The following is a 21253-nucleotide window of genomic DNA, read 5'->3' as shown; positions in this document are numbered from 1 at the left end:
TGATCGGGTGGATTTTGAACCGGGTGGATTTTAACTCGGGTGGATTTTGATCGGGTGGATTTTGATCGGGTGGATTTTGATCGGATGGATTTTGAACCGGGTTGATTTTGAACGGGTGGATTTTGACTCGGGTTGATTTTGATCGGGTAGATTTTGACTCGGGTGGAGTTTGATCGGGTGGATTTTGACCCGGGTGGATTTTGATCGGGTTGATTTTGATCGGGTGGATTTTGAATGCGGGTGGATTTTGATCGGGTGGATTTTGAACGCGGGTGGATTTTGATAGTATACCATTTAAAGCTTTTATATAAAAGTCAAAGTTATTTTTTGTAAAAAAAAAAAGTTGGACCCCCCCTATGGCCTTAAGTGCACCACAATCAGTCCACAACTTTACTACCAAATTGTCAACCTTTGCTAGCTGTTCTACTGATTATTAGATTAAAGTATTTTTTTCAGTTTTTAAAAACCTCATTCTGACTCAGGCTTGTTTATACTCACTCTAGCTAGTTTTATTGACTTAAACAGTGGCAACTCTGCTAGTTTGAAAATTTTTAGGAATTTTAGAAAATTTTGAACTGCCTCAGGCTAGTTTAGTTTTTTATAAAAACTCAGGCTAGTTTTCTTTTAGACTTTGAATGAGTTTGAGCTGATTAAATTTTCAATATTTTGTAATTTTCTAGTGTATTTTGTTCAAGAACTTGATTTCAGATTTTTAATTGTAAATAACACCTAAATTTGGAAACCTTGTGGCTAGCTGTTTTACTTATTATTAGATTAAAACTCTTTTTTTTTTCAGTTTTTAAAAACCTCATTCTGACTCAGGCTAGTTTATTCTAGTGATGTACCGGACTCACTATCCGGGTCCGGCCGGATATTGCCATTTTTGTCTAATATCCGGATCCGGCCGGATTCTAATTTGAAAAAAAAGTCCGGATCCGGTTCCGGCCGGACTCTAATTTGAAAAAAAAGTCCGGGTCCGGTTCCGGCCGGATTCTAATTTGAAAAATAAGTCCGGATCCGGGTCGGGTACATCACTATTTAAAACTGAGAAAAATATCTTAATAGAATGCTAATCTGTCTTTTTCACATTTTTAAACTAAAGCAGTAATTTCTTCTAATTATTTTAAAATGTTGTACAGAGACTTAAAACCAAATTAATCAAATTAAATCGAATTACCGAAAAAAATTTAACTTGAAATATGTTTTTGCTCAGCGGGCCACATTTACATGCTGGCGGGCCACAAAAATTTCTTTCGCGGGCCGCATTCCATTCAAAAAAATAACGTGCTCGCGGGCCGCAGATTTACCGTTCGCGGGCCGCAATTGGCCCGCGGGCCGCAGTTTGCCGACCCCTGCCCTAAAGGCTTGTTTGCATCACTTTGAAATAGAGATTTCCCTCCACTGTTGCGTTAACAATAATCTTATTTTTTTATTGATAAAAGATTGTACACTCATTGTTTACAGTACATAAATATTTATAAGTGCTAATCAAAATAACACGAAAAAAAGCAACTATCTTTTAGTTTGTAAAGTAATATTAATTTTTATTTTCGAATGTTTAAGTTTTAGATAAACCACAGAAAAATTTGAATTTAATGTTTCAGAGTAGAAGTCTACTAGCATTTTAGAAGTTTTTAAGATTTTATTTAATAAAGTACAACCGTATTTAAATGAAAATACACATAGTTAATTTTTAATATGTTATTTATTACACTAAACAATCAAATAGCTTGCAAAACTTAGGTATGGTATATTTTTATACAATTACTTAAATGTAATATTAAAAGTTGATCTTAAATTAGTTACTTTTACAAGAAAACGAGTTGTGAAACATCACTAACTTTAATCAAAACATAAGTTTGATAAAATGTACATAGGTTTAAGACTTCACAATTGTATATAGGGTAGTTATAAATCAAAATATTTTTATCAAAATGGTTGTTTTTGATATTATTACGTCATAATACGCTAGTCAGAAATATATTTCTAAGAAATGCCCGCCGGACGTGAGGCCGGTTAGCTCAGTTGGTTAGAGCGTCGTGCTAATAACGCGAATGTCGCGGGTTCGATCCCCGTACTGGCCACATCTCATCCTCGTTAGTATAGTGGTGAGCATTCCCGTCTGTCACGGGGAGTCTTTACCGTTTTTATTTATTAAAGTTGGCTTTGTAATTCGTTTATTACTTGAGAACAGTAATTATAAGTAACAATACTTATATAACTTTATTTATTAAACTATTTTTAACGTGTTGATGTTTTGCAGTAAAAAATACTTCTTAGTTCATAAAGAAAATAATAAGCCACCACCACAAGTCTTCGTGGCGCAATCGGTTGGAGCGTTCGACTGTTAATCGAAAGGTTGGTGGTTCGGGCCTACCCGAGGATGTATTTTTATTTTTTAGTTTTGAAGCATAAGTTTTTACACTCAGTGTCTTTTTGTACTTCGTCATTTTTACAATAGTATGAAGTTAGTTCAGACATCTAAGTCTTTACATTGAGTTTTTGTTTTGTCGCTGATAAAGAAACATTCTTATATTTTTAACCTTCAAAAAGTTCGTAAAGTAACTGTAAAGTGTTTTTTAATAAAAAAGTTTTTGGTGACGACTAAAAAGAATTATCTATATGATAGATGTTTTGTGACAGTTCGAAACTATTTTACTTGACATGTTTAAATTGCTTAAAATTCCAGGTTTTTGCAGATTTTTTTCAAAGTTTATCAAATTTAAAGTTTCAGGTTTTTTGCCTTAATTGTCAAATTCCAGGTTTTTTCAGGTTACAAGGTAAAGTGGCACCCCTGTAATATTGCTAAAAAAAATTTAAACCTACAACTAAACAAAATAAATATCATAAACTATAGTGACATAAAAAGGAAGTTTTTTAAAATTCATTTAAAAGCATATGAAAGAAAAACAAAAACTGTTAACACTAAATAAAACCAATATTTAATAGCAAGTCAGTTCCTAACTTTTAGTATGAACAAACAAACCATTAACAAGGAGGTTTTCGTTTAAAAATAATTTTTCAACGATGCTTCTGTCGTGAAATCGTCTCCTGCATGATGAATTGCAATTCCCAATACAACCAGTTCACGTAACCTGATTAGTTTTTAAAGACTTCTCATTATAAAATGTGATAAAAATATAATTCCAGAAAGTTATATAAAGTCTGAAGTTTAATATTGTCTGAAAAGTCTGAAAAATATTAAAGATATAATAATAAATTAAATTTTAATTTTCAAAATTACCAACACATTGATGAACACAGTTTAATGATATGTAACAGTTAATATTTTGCATATTATAGCCTCAAAACTTCAAAGTTATGCTATAGTGAAGTAATAATCACTTTTATATACGTAATAATCAAGTTATTGACGTGAAATTGGCTAGCTCAGTCGGTAGAGAGTTGGACTTTTAATCCAACGGTCAGGGGTTCAAGTCCCCTGTTAAGCTCCCTTTTGTTCTCTCTTAAAATGATGACTAGTTTAACTATTAATCGAATTTTATTAAATATACATTATTGCTCTATCTTTGCTAGTTATATATATTTTTTTTAATTCGTGATAGTAGATACGCTTATGATTAAGTATAAATTGTATAACATATTTAGTTTATAATAGTAAATAGATAAACTAACTCTTTTGTAGTTAAATGTAATTTTGCTGGTAAATTTTTGATAGATAATTTCTTTTTACAAAACGTTTTTTGTTTTATAACATATTAGATTTATAAAAAATAATCTAGTTTTTTCAATATGTTCTGTAATGGAAATAGATTATAAAACAAAATGCAGTAAGTAAAAATTAATCATTTAGTTGTACCTAAAAAATAATAAACTTCTTAAAAATTAAAATACTAGCTGTTAGTTAACTTTTAATCTCAGTTTAACTTGTTTAGCTATTTTTAAGATTTATATGTACTAATTAAAATAAATATAAAATGAGCAAGTATCTTTTAGTTTTGTAAAATAACATTAATTTTTTTTTCAAATGTTTAATTTAAGAAAAATAACACAAAGTTTTGAATTAAATGTTTTAGAGTTGAAAGTCTACTAGCATTTTAGTAGTTTTAAAGATTTATTAAATTAAATACAAGCGTAATAAAATGTGATAACACATAGTTAATTTTTAATATGTAATTTATTACATTAAAGAATTAAAAAGCTAACAAAATTTAGATATATTTACATATAATTACTTAAGTGAATTATTACAGTTTGATTTTAAATTAGTAACTTTCACAAGAAAACGGGTTCTGAAACATCATTAACTTCGAACCATAGCATAAGTTTAATAAATTAAGTTAATTTTAAGACTTCACAATTATACATATGGTACTTGTAAAAAAACAGTATTTTTATCAAAATGATTCTTTTTGGTATTATTACGTCATAATACGCTAGTCAGAAATATATTTGTAATAAATGCCTATCAAACGTGTGGCCGGTTAGCTCAGTTGGTTAGAGCGTCGTGCTAATAACGCGAATGTCGCGGGTTCGATCCCCGTACTGGCCACATTTCATCCTCGTTAGTATAGTGGTGAGTATTCCCGCCTGTCACGGGGAGTTTTTACCTTTTTATTTATTAAAGTTGGTTTTGTAATTCGTTTATTACTTAAGAACAGTAATTATAAGTAACAATACTTATATAATTTTATTTATTAAACTATTTTTAACGTGTTGAAGTTTTGCAGTAAAAAATACTTCTTAGCTCATAAAGAAAATAATGAGCCATCACCACAAGTCTTCGTGGCGCAATCGGTTGGAGCGTTCGACTGTTAATCGAAAGGTTGGTGGTTCGAGCCCACCCGAGGACGTTCTATTTTTACATTTAGTTTTGAAGCATAAGTAAAGTTTTTACACTCAGTGTCTTTTTGTAATTCGTCATTTTTACAATAGTATTAGTTAGTTAGTTCAAACATCTAAGTCTTTACATAGAGTTTTTGTTTTGTCACTGATAAAAAAACATTCTTATACTTATTGATCTTCAAAATGTTAGTTTTAAATAACTTTTTTTACTTTCAGATTTCATCTAAATAATAACTTGTATAAAAAAGGTGATACACCAAAATATTCTATTCCTATTTTCATATATGGGGTAAATTTGGTAATAACATCTAAGAATAGAGTAAAACATCAAAAAAAAAGCCAAGAACCTCTGATGTAGATAAACATTTTTGTTATAATTAAGAATTTTATTAAATAATACATTTAAAGTAGCATCACCCAGGGTTGCTACTCGGTCAGGAAAAGTCAGGAAATCAGGAAAAGTTTTAAAAAATGACAAAAGTCAGGAAAAAATGGGGTTTTGAAAACAAGTCAAGAAATTTGATAAAATTTTTAAAAAAGTCAGATTTTGTCAATTTGAATTTACAAAATTCCTTGTTTTCCAAAGCCTTCAAATGGTAAAAAAGTCGTTTAAAACCTGAAAAAAATTCCAAAATTTCCTAAAAATTTACATAAGTATTTAATTTTATTTCCATGCCTTCATCTGGTATAAATTAGTAAAATATCCTTTACAAAACTGCAAAAACTTTCTGTTAACATATTGAACAAGTACCCTACTTGAACAAGCATATTTTTTAATCTTTTTAGTATTGATGATCTGTAGCAAGGACACTTCTAAGTGAAACTGTGATATATACACAAAAGTTTATCTAGCATAATTTTAGAATCAAAGTGTTTTATGTTCAAGTAAATTATTGAGTTTTTTTATAATTAAGCAGTTAGTTTAGTATTTTTTGTAACAAGTTAATGTGTATATTTTACCTCTTTATAATTTTTTCAAAGTTGTTTAAATTTATAAAATAAGTTATAAGAGAGGTATATGCCAAGATTAAGTTTACTTATTATATGTATTTTTTGTAGAATAACTTAAGTTTTTAAAGTATTTAAGAGTATATTTATTTGTTGCAAATTTTGTACTAAATGATAAGAGGAAGTATTTTATTAATGAAAGTAAAAATAAATGAGTGCCAAAAGAAAAGAAATGAAGCCTACAAGTCTTGGCTTGATTTAGAGAAAAGATTCTCCTGAACAATTGTAGGGGCAGCAGATGAGAGTAATTTAAATAAAATGATGCAAATTATTTTACTTGCCAAGAAAATGAAACGGAATGCAGTTCAGATGAAGGAAACCATATCTTCATTAGATGAAGTGGTTGAAATTCTAATAAAAAAACGGAGAAAATAAATTTTGGTACATACATTTAAAAAAACAGTAATTGATCTAGTTCTTTATTGTTTTAATGTTTTAATTGTAAAAATTTGTTATTGTTTTAGGTTTGAGTTGTGAAAGTTCCTTATTGATTTAAGGTTTTAATTGTAAAAGTTCCTGATATGTTGTTTTGTTTATTTAGATACATTTATGCTAGGAAATTTTAAAAAATTGTGTTCTTTATTGTTTTAAGGTTTCAACTGTAAAAAATTATTTTTGTTTTAAGATTTTAGTTGTGAAAGTTCGTTATTAATTCAAGGTTTTAATTGTAAAAGTTCCTTATATGTCGTTTGTTTATCTAATTACATTTATGCTAGGAAATGCTAAAAAATTGTGTCTTTTTTCAGACAAGCTGTGTTTATAAGGTAATAATACAAGTAATTTGCTAATAGAGCTGTTTATTACAATCATCAATCATACACATATGGTTTAAGTGATGTACTGGAAGTTTGATGATAGAATTCAGCAAAAAACTGTTGTTTTAAACTGTATTAAGATAAGATTGAAAGCTTTATATAGTTTCAAGTGTTAGATTATCTATTTTAGAATAAGTTTGATTTAGAAAAGTCAGGAAAATTTTGGTAAAAAGTCAGGATATTTTCTCAGCTTGATCAGTGGCAACCATGATCACAGTATCTTTTCAATGCTTCTGACCAACACAAAACAATCATCAACATACCTGAGGTACAATAAAAAAATTTTGAAAGCAATAGTTTGATTCTCAACAAGACGGGATAGCCATATATTCCTCTTTGGGACCAAAATAGGCTAACATACCTTTGGGTTATATTGAGTAAACTATTATTCCTGCTTTAAAAAACAAAATATTGTACCTCAGCTATGTTGATGATTGTTTTGCGTTGGATTTCAACGAGAAAATTGTAGATGTATTTTTCAATATTTTGTATAATGCTCATAACATATCATTTTCACAGTTGCAAATAAAAAAAATAATGAACTTGCTTTTTTAGATGTAAAAGTTAAGCGAGAAAAAAAAAATTCAACATCGGTGTATAGAAAAAAAATCTTTACAGGTTGTTATTTGAATTTTTCATCCAACTGTAGTATAAAGAGAAAAGGGAATCTATTCAGAACTCTGTGTCATTGAGCACATAAAAGAGCTGCTACTAAGTTAAATCAAACAGATAAAGTTACTATTCATAAAATGATTATCCACAAGAGTTAGTTAACAATACAATTTATTTACACTTAAAAATTGGATAGAAAAAAGACATTACGACCTGGAAAATGTGATGTTACTTCAAAATTCCTAATTATTAATAAAAGCTCAGATGTGTTAGTACAGGAAGTTAGACAACCGATAAGAAACACTTATTATGCAGGAAACTCAAGGATTGTCTTCATGAAAAAACCACTATTAACATCAGGTGGTAAAGATCCAATATCCTACTAAAAAAAAGTATGATAGTTTACCAATTTAGCTGCTGTTGTAAAGCAAGCTTTATTGGATTGATAGCAAAACATCTAAAGTAAAGGGACCCTGAGTATGCAAAGGACTATTAAAAAACTTTTCTTAAAATTGATGGCGATCAGTTCTTATTTACTTTATTTTTACAGATCTGAAAATATGGGGTAAACATGGTATACGTTTTATTAAGTATTAATTATTATTTAATACATATGTTTTGAATATTAAAACTTATTAACATTTAAGATCCAAGACTAACACGGTTTAACTTATTTTGGTGTATTACCTTTTTAATACAAGTTATTATTTAGATGAAATCTGAAGGTAAAAAAAGATATTTAAAACTAACATATTGAAGATCAAAAAGTATAAGAATGTTTTTTTATCAGTGACAAAACAAAAACTCCATGTAAAGACTTAGATGTTTGAACTAACTAACTAATACTATTGTAAAAATGACGAATTACAAAAAGATACAGAGTGTAAAAACTTTACTAATGCTTCAAAACTAAATGTAAAAATAGAACGTTCTCGGGTGGGCTCGAACCACCAACCTTTCGATTAACAGTCGAACGCTCCAACCGATTGCGCCACGAAGACTTGTGGTGATGGCTCATTATTTTCTTTATGAACTAAGAAGTATTTTTTACTGCAAAACTTCAACACGTTAAAAATAGTTTAATAAATAAAATTATATAAGTATTGTTACTTATAATTACTGTTCTTAAGTAATAAACGAATTACAAAACCAACTTTAATAAATAAAAAGGTAAAAACTCCCCGTGACAGGCGGGAATACTCACCACTATACTAACGAGCAAAATATATGGCCAGTACGGGGATCGAACCCGCGACATTCGCGCTATTAGCACGACGCTCTAACCAACTGAGCTAACCGGCCACACGTTTGATAGGCATTTATTACAAATATATTTCTGACTAGCGTTTTATGACGTAATAAAACCAAAAAGAATCATTTTGATAAAAATACTGTTTTTTTTTATAAGTACCCTATGTATAAATGTGAAGTCTTAAAGTAAACTTAATTTATTGAACTTATGTTATGGTTCGAAGTTAATGATGCTTCAGAACCCGTTTTCTTGTGAAAGTAACTAATTTAAAATCAAACTGTAATAATACACTTAAGTAATTATATGTAAATATATCTAAATTATGTTAGATTTTTAATTCTTTAATGTAATAAACTACATATTAAAAATTAACTATGTGTTATCACATTTTATTACGCTTGTATTTAATTATATAGATCTTTAAAACTACTAAAATGCTAGTAGACTTTCAACTTTAAAACATTTAATTCAAAACTTTGTGTTATTTTTCTTAAATAAAACATTTGAAAAAAAAAAATATTATTATTTTGCAAAATTAAAAGATACTTGCTCATTTTCTATTTATTTTAATTAGTACATATAAATGTTAAAAATAGCTATACAAGTTAAACTGAGATTAAAAGTTAACTAACAGCTAGTATTTTAATTTTTAAGAAGTTTATTATTTTGTATGTACAACTAAATGATTAATTTTTACTTACCGCATTTTGTTTTATAATATGTTTCCATTACAGAACATATTGAAAAAAACTAGCTTATTTTTTATAAATCTAATATGTTATAAAACAAAAAAAATTTTTGTAAAAAGAAATTATTTATCAAAATTTACCAGAAAAACTACATTTAAATACAAAAGAGTTAGTTTATCTATTTACTATTATAAATTAAATGTGTAATACAATTTATATTTAATCATAAGCGTAGCTACTATCATGAATTAATAAAATATATATATCTAGCAAAGAGAGCAATAATGTATATTTAATAACATTTGAGTAATAGTTAAACTAGTCATCATTTTAAGAGAGAATAAGGGAACCTGACAGGGGACTTGAACCCCTGACCGTTGGATTAAATGTCCAACTCTCTACCGACTGAGCTAGCCAGGCCAACGCAAATAATTTGATAATTACGTATATAAAAGTGATTATTACGTCACTATAGCACAACTTTGAAGTTTAGAGGCTATAAAATGCAAAATCTTAAATGTTATATATCATTAAACTGTGTACATCAATGTGTTGGTAGTTTTGAAAGTTAAAATTTATTTTAATGTTTTTTCTTCAATATTTTTAATTTGTTTTAATTCTAATTCAGATTTTTACTTAATTATGCTATATTTTAACTGTAGAATTAATGCTCAGTTTATCAACAATTAAAGGCAATCTTATTCAAATAAATTTTACCTGTAATATAAATAAATGTTTAAGTAAACTTAAACTGTATACGACTATGCTCAATAGCAAAATTAAACGATTTATTATCAAATGGAAAAAATACAAACTATAATTTATATTATTCAGTTTGAATAAGTTTATATACTTTTATAAAAACTAACAACTAAAGAGAATGTGTATTGAAAATTAATTATTAGTATTTTATTTATACTAACAACTAAAGAAATGTTTGTCTTCTCAATAAGTCTGAATTTCATTTAGCAGCTTATAGTTGAAATTGATGTCTATTTTAAATTGTGTAGTTTTGCTTCGGATATACCATTACAACTTTTCTCAATTGTACCTTTCTGTATGTTTCATCCATACTATAAATATTTCAAGTTATTTTTATAAACAACTTTTATTATCTATTATTATACTCTATACCCCTTTTAATATGAGTCTTTTAAAACTTATTTTTATAGATTCATTTATATTTAACATTTTTACAAATCTAGTTGATAATAAAATTAATATAATATGAAATCTTTCATTTAGATTATAACAGTGTGGTTTTTTAATAAAACTTAATCTTGACAGATTTAAATTGAAATTTTGTTATTTTTACAACAAAAATTTATATACTTGAATTTAATTGCGGGATTTAGTTTACTTTCAAGCCACTCTGCAATGCTGTATCTAAAAAAAGACTAAATATGCTTACTGCAAGTTATAAGAAATATATGTTAATGAACATAATGTAAATATCCTATATTGCCATGTGTAAGTTGCAATTATCATATATATACATGTGTAAGTTCTACACAACTTGAAAAAAAACTTAAGAAATAAATTCATATTAAACAATTTTTTTGTTGCACTGTTTTGTTAAAGTAAGTTACAATATTTATTTAAAAACTATGTAGGTTTAAAAACTTCAACAGAACATTAATATTAATAAAATTTAATTAAGCAGCAGTAAAACATTATGAAATAAACTTACTTGATATATATTAGTACTCAAGAATAAAAGTTTTGTTTAATCAGAATTAAAACTACTGATAATATTAAATTAAAAAAGTTATTTACCTAAAAGTCTAACTATCTAACTATTAATAACAAGAAGAAAAACTATATAGTATTTTAGTAAGTAAGTAGCTTTTTTGTTTTATACACAAAAATTATTTACTTGGATTTTGGGCAAACTTAACCTGCATTTATATTTTAAAAGAAAAAATATTATTATCAGCCAAATTATCTTTAATTAATTCACAAGTATTTTTTAAAATATCCAAGACAGTTTTAAACCTAACCATAAGCGTATATATTAATATCACAAAGTTTAGTTTTGATTACAGCTAAAAGATAAAAATTATACAATACACACTACGAAATTCAAATAAGAGTTGTATTAAAAACTGCACCTCAAACAAACCAAAATTTAAAGATTTATTACTGACAACTTATAATTGAAAACTTTATATGATAAATCTGGGAATAAATATTGCTTTGTCAACTTAAAAAAAGACATATAAGAATTAAACAAGTAGAACTATTTCAGTTATCTTCAACAGAACTTATATTTTTTTAACAGAGATCAATAAGCAGAACAAATATAATAAAATATTTAAGCAAATTAATTTATTTACTTTTTATGTAGTCAGTGTAATGCAAATTAGAAATAATTTTTATTTTTACTTAAACTGATATATGTGGACTTATATTTAAGATTTATTTATTATCAAAAAATAATAGTGCCTTTACCTAAGTTTATTATTTGATTGAAATACAAATATTTTAATATTTCCAACCAAAAACATATCTTTACTATAAATAAGAATAACTATTAATTGTTGTGATGTGAAAATTACTTTAGTATTAGTAATTATAAAAAATTATAGGTCAGCCAATGTAAAATGTTCTTGTTTTTGAACAAATAAAATTTCAACTTTTACGAAACAAGACCAATTAAAAGTAAAACAAAACAAGATTATTTTACTACATATTGCTTTTAGTAGCATTTCGTAAACAGACACGAACACTAAGTAGCAATTTAAGTTTATGAACGCTACAATGCCCTCATTTCCACAAGCATTGTTGGTTCAGTGGTAGAATTCTCGCCTGCCACGCGGGAGGCCCGGGTTCGATTCCCGGACAATGCATTTTTGATCAGAATATTTTGACTTAATATAATAACTATTAAGCAACAAGAATTTTTGCTTATGTGATCCTAAAAGTTGAAAATTATGTCGTAGACATTAACTTAATAAAACTTTTTATCATTACAATAAACAAGTATTCTCAAAACAAGGTCTAATAATGGTAATCCTTTTATCGTTCAATTTTAAAACCAATAAAATGTAATTTTTGAGCCAGAAAAATACTATATTAATAAAAATAGTTTCTAGGACTGTTCACAAAAAATTAAAAAGGTGCGCCTAACGTGGGGCTCGAACCCACGACCGTTGGATTAAGAGTCCAACGCTCTACCGACTGAGCTAGCCGGGCACGTCATAGTGAACATTATTGGTTTTATAAAGCCTTTGTGACGAAGCTATGACGTAATAATGCTTTTATGACATCAAAAAAAGGATCGTCCGGGATTTGAACCCGGGACCTCTCGCACCGAAAGAATCATAACCCTAGACCAGATTTCCTAAAGTGGAAAGTGGGCGATACCGCCTTCCTGGGGGCGATTTTAGTAAGTTGGGGGGCAATAGTTAGTAAAGGGGGGGGGGGCAATTTTGAAACTTAAACTAGATACTCTTGAGTTGCAGATGAAGATCAAAAAAAAACATTTCTTAGGTGTATTTATTAGTAATTTTGAAACTTACACTAGATATTCTTGAGTTGCAGATGAAGACCAAAAATTTTAAATGGTAGTCTTATTGGAGGGGGTAATACCCTTTTAAATTTCTTCAAAGAGGGCAATTTAGAAAAAAACGTTTGGGAAATTTTGCCCTAGACCAACGAGCCATCTGTCAAGATAAGACTTGTTTGATTTTAATATCCGACAGATATTGTGACGTAACAAAAAAATTATTTTGTGGTATTATTAATCTAACTTTTTTGTTTTATTGTTATACATAGCCGGTCTTTTTATCTAAATATAATTAATTTTACTTGTCGTTACAGCTCATATTGTCTACTTTAAATACTTGAAGTTCTAAACTAAATCTAGTGATTTTTGTAAAAGTTTTTTGTGAAAATTTCTCATATTCCATTATTTTCCAGGATTTCAGGTTGTTTGGGAAACCTGTTAAATATAAAAAATAATGAAGATATAATTTTATTTGTTTTCTAAAAATCAAAATATAGAATATGATTAAAGTAATAACCTGGAATTTCGAAAAAAATCACTAGATTTAGTTCTAGAACTTCAAGTATTTAAAGTAGACAATATGAGCTGTAACGACAACTACTATTATTAATTATAATTAGATAAAAAGACCGGCTTTCTATAACAATGAAACAAAAAAGTTTGATTAATAACACAAAATAATTTTTGTTGTTACGTCACAATATCTGTCGGATATTAAAATCAAACAAGTCTTATCTTGACAGATGGCTCGTTGGTCTAGGGCAGAATTTCCCAAACGTTTTTTTCTAAATTCCCCCCTTCTATATTACCCCCTCCAATAAGACTACCATTTAAAATTTTTGGTCTTCATCTGCAACTCAAGAATATCTAGTGTAAGTTTCAAAATTACTAATAAATACACCTAAGAAATGTTTTTTTTTGATCTTCATCTGCAACTCAAAAGTATCTAGTTTAAGTTTCAAAATTGCCCCCCCCCCCCTTTACTAACTATTGCCCCCCAACTTACTAAAATCGCCCCCAGGAAGGCGGTATCGCCCACTTTCCACTTTAGGAAATCTGGTCTAGGGTTATGATTCTTTCGGTGCGAGAGGTCCCGGGTTCAAATCCCGGACGATCCCTTTTTGATGTCATAAAAGCATTATTACGTCATAGCTTCGTCACAAAGGCTTTATAAAACCAATAATGTTCACTATGACGTGCCCGGCTAGCTCAGTCGGTAGAGCGTTGGACTCTTAATCCAACGGTCGTGGGTTCGAGCCCCACGTTGGGCGCACCTTTTTAATTTTTTGTGAACAGTCCTAGAAACTATTTTTATTAATATAGTATTTTTCTGGCTCAAAAATTACATTTTATTGGTTTTAAAATTGAACGATAAAAGGATTACAATTATTAGACCTTGTTTTGAGAATACTTGTTTATTGTAATGATAAAAAGTTTTATTAAGTTAATGTCTACGACATAATTTTCAACTTTTAGGATCACATAAGCAAAAATTCTTGTTGCTTAATAGTTATTATATTAAGTCAAAATATTCTGATCAAAAATGCATTGTTCGGGAATCGAACCCGGGCCTCCCGCGTGGCAGGCGAGAATTCTACCACTGAACCAACAATGCTTGTGGAAATGAGGGCATTGTAGCGTTCATAAACTTAAATTGCTACTTAGTGTTCGTGTCTGTTTACGAAATGCTACTAAAAGCAATATGTAGTAAAATAATCTTGTTTTGTTTTACTTTTAATTGGTCTTGTTTCGTAAAAGTTGAAATTTTATTTGTTCAAAAACAAGAAAACTTTACGTTGGCTGACCTATAATTCTTTATGCTTACTGAAATTAAAGTAATTTTCACATCACAATAAATAATAATTATTCTTGTTTATAGTAAAGATATGTTTTTGGTTGGAAATATTAAAATATTTGTATTTCAATCAAATAAAAAACTTAGGTAAAGGCACTATTATTTTTAGATTAAAAATATATAAACTTTTATTATAATTCCACCTTTATAGGCTTAAGTGAAAATAAAAATTATCTTCATTGTTTATTACACTGAGACAAATTAAATAAAAATTTAAAAGAAAACAATCAAAATAAAACTATTACTTCAAAATTATATTAAATTAAGTTTATACTATATTCTAAAAATCATAACCCTTTTACAAGTACATCAACTTAATTAGTTCAAATATAAAAAACATTTAATTTTATAGACTGTTTAAATATGAAAAAGTTATAAAGTTTTAACTGTACTGTCAATTTAAAATTGATAGTTTTTTGGTAAAAATTAAAAAGAAAAGTTATTAAGTCGGGTACTACAAAAACTTCTGTTCAATGAAAATTTTTAACTATTTTAGGAAACTTTTAATTAAAATGAAAAAGGGACTTTTTGTTAATATGTTAGTTTAGTCTGTAATATATTTTACAAAACTTTTTCAAACAAACTTAATTTTATAACTAGTCTTAATTCAAACTTTTTTAATAATTCAAACTTACCCGTATAACTTTTTGTAGCAGCATTTTCTTTTTGAAAATTGAAGGTTTCATCTAAAAAGTTTACACACAAAATAATTCTAAAAACAAACAAAAACCATAAAAACTAAACAAACAACAATTGTTGAATTTGAAAACGTGAATTTTTTTTTTTGTTCTAGCACAAAAAATGTATTAATAAGTTTATTAAAGCAATACTAATTATATCCGTTGACACAAAAGAAGTACAAAATGAGAATTTTAAAAATTAGAACAATTTTTATCTTACTTTGTTCTGTTATAAAATTAAATTTATTTTATTTTTAAACAAACTTCTTACTGAATTTTACAAAATTAAAAGAATTAAAATTTAAACTTAAACAATAGTTAGCTAAAGCATCATAAACTTATTTATTAAATGAAATTCTTTCATAAAATTTTTACAAATGCAGCTGTTAAAATGTCAAGCTATTTCAATAGATAATTTCATGTAAATAACTAAACTTGTAACACCTATTTTAAAAATAATATTTACAAATCAATGCTTGTAATAGAATTTTAAAACTATATCGTTTACTAAAAATTTATTTATCCCATTCAACAATTTATCTTAATTTTCAATACAAACAATATAAAAAGCAGCTAAAGATGGTAAAAATAAATTTAAAAAGTACTAAAATGCTAAAAGCAAGCAAACTTTTTATAAAAATGTGACAGGAGCGGGATTCGAACCCGCGCCTACATTGTAGACTGCGACCTGAACGCAGCGCCTTAGACCACTCGGCCATCCTGCCCGATGATAATAAGCGTGTAGACTGGTATATATTAAGAAGACAATATATACAGGTGTTTTCAGCTTACAAAGTTTTTAAATTTTGCAAATACCACAAAAACACCATGTACAAAATGTTAGATGATTTCGAAAAACTTTCTTTTTGGCACCATTTGATTTTCTGAAAACCACCACTATGCAAATTGTATGGGACCCACTTTTTGACATTGTAGAATTTTTATGACTTTTTGTAAGCTTTCTTGAACTTTTTTTTTTTAATCATGCACAATGTTTTTGTGCCCACATGTAAAAAAAATTCAGCTAAAAACTTAAAGGTTGTTTTCCAGGATTCCAGGTTTTTGGCAACCCTGTAAAAAATATGTCAACTACAGCATTTCTAATAATATAACTTAATTTGACAAGAAAGTTTATTAATTCTCAACTCAATCAAAATTTTGTTTATACAGAAAAAATAAAACAAGGTTGGTCAACATACAGTCTGTAGATTAAATCAGGCTTTCGACTAAATTTCAATGATACCAACTTGTGCTACACAAAGGTATAATTTATCAAGATAAAAAATCTAAAGTAAACTATATTAACAACTTTGTGTTACAATGTTATAAGTTGGGTACAAAAATATATTAAACACTAAGTTTCCATATAGTATTACAAAAAAAAACAAGTACAATTATACGCTTATAATTTAATAAAATACACTAGTGCTAGCCAATGTAAACTCTGACAAACACAATGGACAAAACTGTTTATACTAATACGACTACTAATTTGAACAGAGGTAGGCAAACTTTTTAATTTGCTGGCCAATTTTCCTGCTAAAAAGACTTCCAAGGCATTTGTTGCAAGTTTTTGTAGTAATCAACTCAAAATACTATTCATAAAAATATGACAAAATAAGCAATATTAGAATACTAGTAATAAGTATTTATCAAATTAATAGATTATTTTTTTAATTTTATTACAAAAACTTTTCTTATTACTGTTTTTGAAAAGGTATGTTTTGAGCTGAAAAATACCTTTAGGCCTCAAACTTTAGCTTTTAGGGCAATACTTAATCCCAGTTTGCCGACCCTGAATTAAAACACAATTGTTTGTCATCATGATTATTACAATAAAAATTATAATTTCTTTTCATTTGTTTATATATATATAATTATTCATGTTAGTGATTAAAATGCATAAATACTTAAATTTACTGAAAATTAACTACTATTACTGTACAAGTACAAAAACAATGTTAAATAAAAAATTTAACTTGCATAAAAATAAAAAGTGGCATTAAAATTTAACAACGCATAAAATATAAACATGATAGCAAACTAAAACTATGATTTTATATAAACTTAGTATGCCTGCATTTTTTGTTAAATTCTTATCTCGTATTAAGTTAGTTTCTACTTTTAGCAAATGCTATTTCTAATCTTTCATACTAATGAGTTATTCTATAAGAAACGAAACAAAATAAGTTAGAAAATATACATACTCATTTCAATCAAAAGATTATAAAAAGTATTTTCTGATAAACACACCAATTAATTCTAGATTAGAACTAATTTAATGCAAACATTTCGCAAACTTTAACCGAAAATCATACTCTTAATTTGCTATCATACTTATATATATATTTTTAATCTTATTAACTGTTTCAATGCAAATGATGTATAGTATACATTATTTAAAAAAAAATTTTAGTACCTTTGTTTTTAAAAAATATAATTTTGAGCAAGTTTTCAAAATTTTCTGAACACAAAACACTAATATGTACAAAAATAATTAAAAACAATAAACTAAGAATGATTCTAAATGGTCATTGTTATTTTTTCATGCTAAAAATGATACAGTACAGACTTTATTTTAAACACTTATTTAACTTCCATAAGTAATTTTTCCCATTGTACTTTGAAGTGTTTATCATTTGTAAAATTGTATGGTAGATGGTATTTTAATTAATGTAAATAAATTGTACTTAATTATCGGTAAAAGGACAACTGAAATTCCAAAAAATTAAATTCATAAAAAATATTTAAGAGACTATATCTCAAAAATTAATAAGTCTATACTATACTTAAAAGACTATACTTTTAAATATTGTTGTTGGAATTTGAATAGTTGTACACCCTTTTTTATCTATTGACTTTTATTGGTAGAGACTTTATTTTTCACATAGCAAGCTTTAATATCTTTGAAATTTATACAAAGGCCTGCAGAAGTCTAGGTTCATGACAATTAAAATTCTTAAAAAAACGTTTAAAGGGCCACTGCTCAAAAAGTTATGTATGTTTTGTAGAAATTGAATATAGGTATTTAGATCTTATTAAAATCTACAAATTTTTGTTTTTTGCAAAATTTTAAATATTTTTATGATATGGCTAAAATAAGTTTTGAAATTTAGTTATTTTTAATTTTTTTTTTCTAAATTTTGCAATAAAGATAAAAAGGCTTGTAGATATCAATAAGACCTACATACATTTTTTTTCAAGGATAGTTTACTTCTTAAGATATGGTCTCTTAAATACTTTTTTAAGAATTTGAATTGTTGAAATTTGAATTTTCATGTAACCAAAAGTCTACATCAAAAGAATCTGGCTCACTACTAACTGGAGTCTACATATGATTTAACAACTAGAGAAGTTGCACAACCATGTAATAGATTATTTCTAAAAACATATACAGACATAAGTATTTAGCAATAAAAATATCACTAAATCAAAAACATTGATAATATTATATTAAAATTTGTATGTCATGTAAATAAACAAACTAAATTATTTTGAATCAAATGCAACCAAATCATATACTGGTCTAAGCGCAAACCAATTCAAAAAAAGAGTGGCAACCCACAGAACAACAATAAATAGCAACCCAGAAGATAGAAATTATATTCAATACAAACAAGCAACTGAACGATCAAAATACATCCACACATTGAAGAACGATAATAAAAATTTTGAATTGACTTGGACAATACTAGAAAAAGAATATGAATCAAGACCTAGAGTAGAAACATGCAGGTTATGCTTGAAAGAAGCATTAAAGATCCTTCAAGCAGATAAGAATTGTATTAATAAAAGATCAGAAGTGATGAGTTCTTGCAGACACAGAAACAAATTTTTATTGTTTTATTGGAATGAATCAAAAACCTAATAATTTAAATATTAATAGCATTTTAATCATCTGTTAGTTTTTTTCAGAATTTTCTTAAGAATCTGTTGTGTTTTCGTTTATATTGCATTTAGTTTTTTTTAATTTTATTTATTAATTAATACCAATATTTAGTTCACTTAATTATGCATTTTTCATTAAAATTTGAATAGTTAATGTTTATTTATTTTTTTTACGCATCAATGAGTTCAGATTCACATTACGGCCAATGTCTAAATGTTATTTACTGTTTTGAATTTATTTGACAAGGTCAGCTAACGCTCACCGAAACCAGGTAATAAACCAAAGCAGTGCTTAAACATTTGTTTTATTATATGTAAACTTTTATTAATTAAACTTTTGTTTTTATATTTTATTAATGTTATCTTAAAATATTATCAACTTTTAATAACAGACTTTACATCTATAAATTGTTCTCTCAATATATAAGGAGTACAAAAAGGTGAAAAAATGGTTGTAATGTTTTTCACATTGATGATGTACACCTAAAACTAATGTTTTACAACCCCAAAATTTTAAGAGGGCTTTGTTTAAAGAAATTCTGTTTGAAAGAAAAAAAATATCTCATTTACTTCAACACCAAGATGGAAACTATTTTTTGTAAGAAAAATTAATTTTTTCATGCTCTTTAATAAAATTATACTGCTTATATTAAGTGTGGAAAACAACACCAAATTTTATTAAATATAACTACCACAACAATGATTCATTGTACAGCATGACCACTGGTTGTTCAGAATTTTCATACAGGTTTTTGTAAATACAAGTTTTCTTGCCTCTTAAAAGTAAATAATTTATAGTTTTAATTGTATTTGAGTACAAACTACTGAAATGCTATTGTAAATGTGTTTATAATAAATAAAGTTCTAAAAAAAAGTAATTAGAGATATCTTATTCAAGGAAGTGTTTGTCATATTATGTGCCACCAAGGGTTCTATATTCAAAATAATACATTTCAACTTTATCTACTCTTAATGAATTAACAAAATCTACTAAACTTATAATTATTTAACTATTGTAATAAATCTACCTATGCAGGGAAATATTAATAAACCAAATTTATTTTGATATAAATATTAGCTTGAAAATTTTCTTTAAGCTTATAATAGTCTATAGCATACTTTTTAAAAGTATTTTCATTCTACTCAAAACTATATTCAACTAATTTTGAAAAGCTTCAATTAACTTGTATCTATTTTAGCTAACTCTAATAAAATCAACTATTAAATAAGAGTACTAACAAGTTTCACTTACTTGTTGATTAGGTGCAAAACTTCTTTCTAAATAAATATATTTCAATATGCAGTTAGTTTTATTTCTACCATTATAATGATTAGAAGTTTTGTTTTACCCTATTTAACATAAATTTGTTACAGAATTATGAAAAACTGATATTATTGAAACAAAATGGGAGTGTTTCAAATATTTTTCTTAAAATTTAACCTGAAGTATTTTTATTTGAAAAATCAGAAGTTGACAGTTGTCGCAAATTTAAATTAAACTTTAATCGACGGATATTTTTTACTGACTTAACTAATCAAAACTAACGAAAAGTGTTTTTGATTAAAATTTTTAATAAAACTTTTTTTTATCATCAAATTACTTTTCAAAGTGCGACTTCTTAAAAACTTTATGGTAAATACAGTAAATAATATATACAATAAAGTAATAAAGTAACTTTAAAACATTTCAATAAGTATTGTTGTTATAGACTAGTAAATGCATATTTTAAACTAATTTAGTTAAAATTTATTTAATCTTTTAGAAACTAAATATAAATTTATAATACAATCTTTAATAGATTTAAGTAACAATGCTACGAAAAAGTTTGAAAAGTTAAGTTTATAACGTTCGTAGCTTTTCAGACTTAAATCTTTAAACATTTAGTTTTGATTACTTGGCAAAAGTTTTTAAAAACTAAGTAAAACTGTACCATTTTTATATAATAAAATTAATAGATTAAGTGATTTTTAGCAAGCTGATTTTTTTGTTGAATTCAATAAAAAACTGTAAGATAACCAATTGATATAAAATTAAATGACAGATATCATGATTAAATGAAACAAAAATTACTAACTAAGTGACTTTTAGCAAAAAACAATAAATAGTAATGCAAAACACTTGAAAATATCTGAAAAAAAA

At 26.7% G+C, this 21253-nt stretch overlaps 7 non-coding genes across 7 annotated transcripts; 4 read left to right on the top strand and 3 right to left on the bottom strand.

Annotated features, from left to right (window-relative positions):
• Positions 1 to 2010: 2010 nt before the first annotated feature.
• Trnai-aau (transfer RNA isoleucine (anticodon AAU)) lies at positions 2011 to 2084 on the top strand. The gene has a single exon. It is a non-coding gene; the product is annotated as a tRNA-Ile (tRNA).
• Positions 2085 to 4439: 2355 nt separating this feature from the next.
• On the top strand, positions 4440 to 4513 carry Trnai-aau (transfer RNA isoleucine (anticodon AAU)). The gene has a single exon. It is a non-coding gene; the product is annotated as a tRNA-Ile (tRNA).
• Positions 4514 to 11960: 7447 nt separating this feature from the next.
• Positions 11961 to 12031, top strand: Trnag-gcc (transfer RNA glycine (anticodon GCC)). The gene has a single exon. It is a non-coding gene; the product is annotated as a tRNA-Gly (tRNA).
• Positions 12032 to 12304: 273 nt separating this feature from the next.
• On the bottom strand, positions 12305 to 12377 carry Trnak-cuu (transfer RNA lysine (anticodon CUU)). The gene has a single exon. It is a non-coding gene; the product is annotated as a tRNA-Lys (tRNA).
• Positions 12378 to 13888: 1511 nt separating this feature from the next.
• Positions 13889 to 13961, top strand: Trnak-cuu (transfer RNA lysine (anticodon CUU)). The gene has a single exon. It is a non-coding gene; the product is annotated as a tRNA-Lys (tRNA).
• A 273-nt stretch (positions 13962 to 14234) lies between these two features.
• Trnag-gcc (transfer RNA glycine (anticodon GCC)) lies at positions 14235 to 14305 on the bottom strand. The gene has a single exon. It is a non-coding gene; the product is annotated as a tRNA-Gly (tRNA).
• Positions 14306 to 15867: 1562 nt separating this feature from the next.
• On the bottom strand, positions 15868 to 15950 carry Trnal-cag (transfer RNA leucine (anticodon CAG)). The gene has a single exon. It is a non-coding gene; the product is annotated as a tRNA-Leu (tRNA).
• Positions 15951 to 21253: the final 5303 nt, after the last annotated feature.

This window comes from Thalia democratica, chromosome 6, assembly GCF_965202585.1.
Source record: "Thalia democratica chromosome 6, ktThaDemo2.hap1.1, whole genome shotgun sequence".
In the NCBI taxonomy this organism is placed as follows: domain Eukaryota; kingdom Metazoa; phylum Chordata; class Thaliacea; order Salpida; family Salpidae; genus Thalia; species Thalia democratica.
The sequence above is the reverse complement of the archived record's forward strand: the minus strand, read 5'-3'. Positions and strand labels throughout refer to the sequence as shown.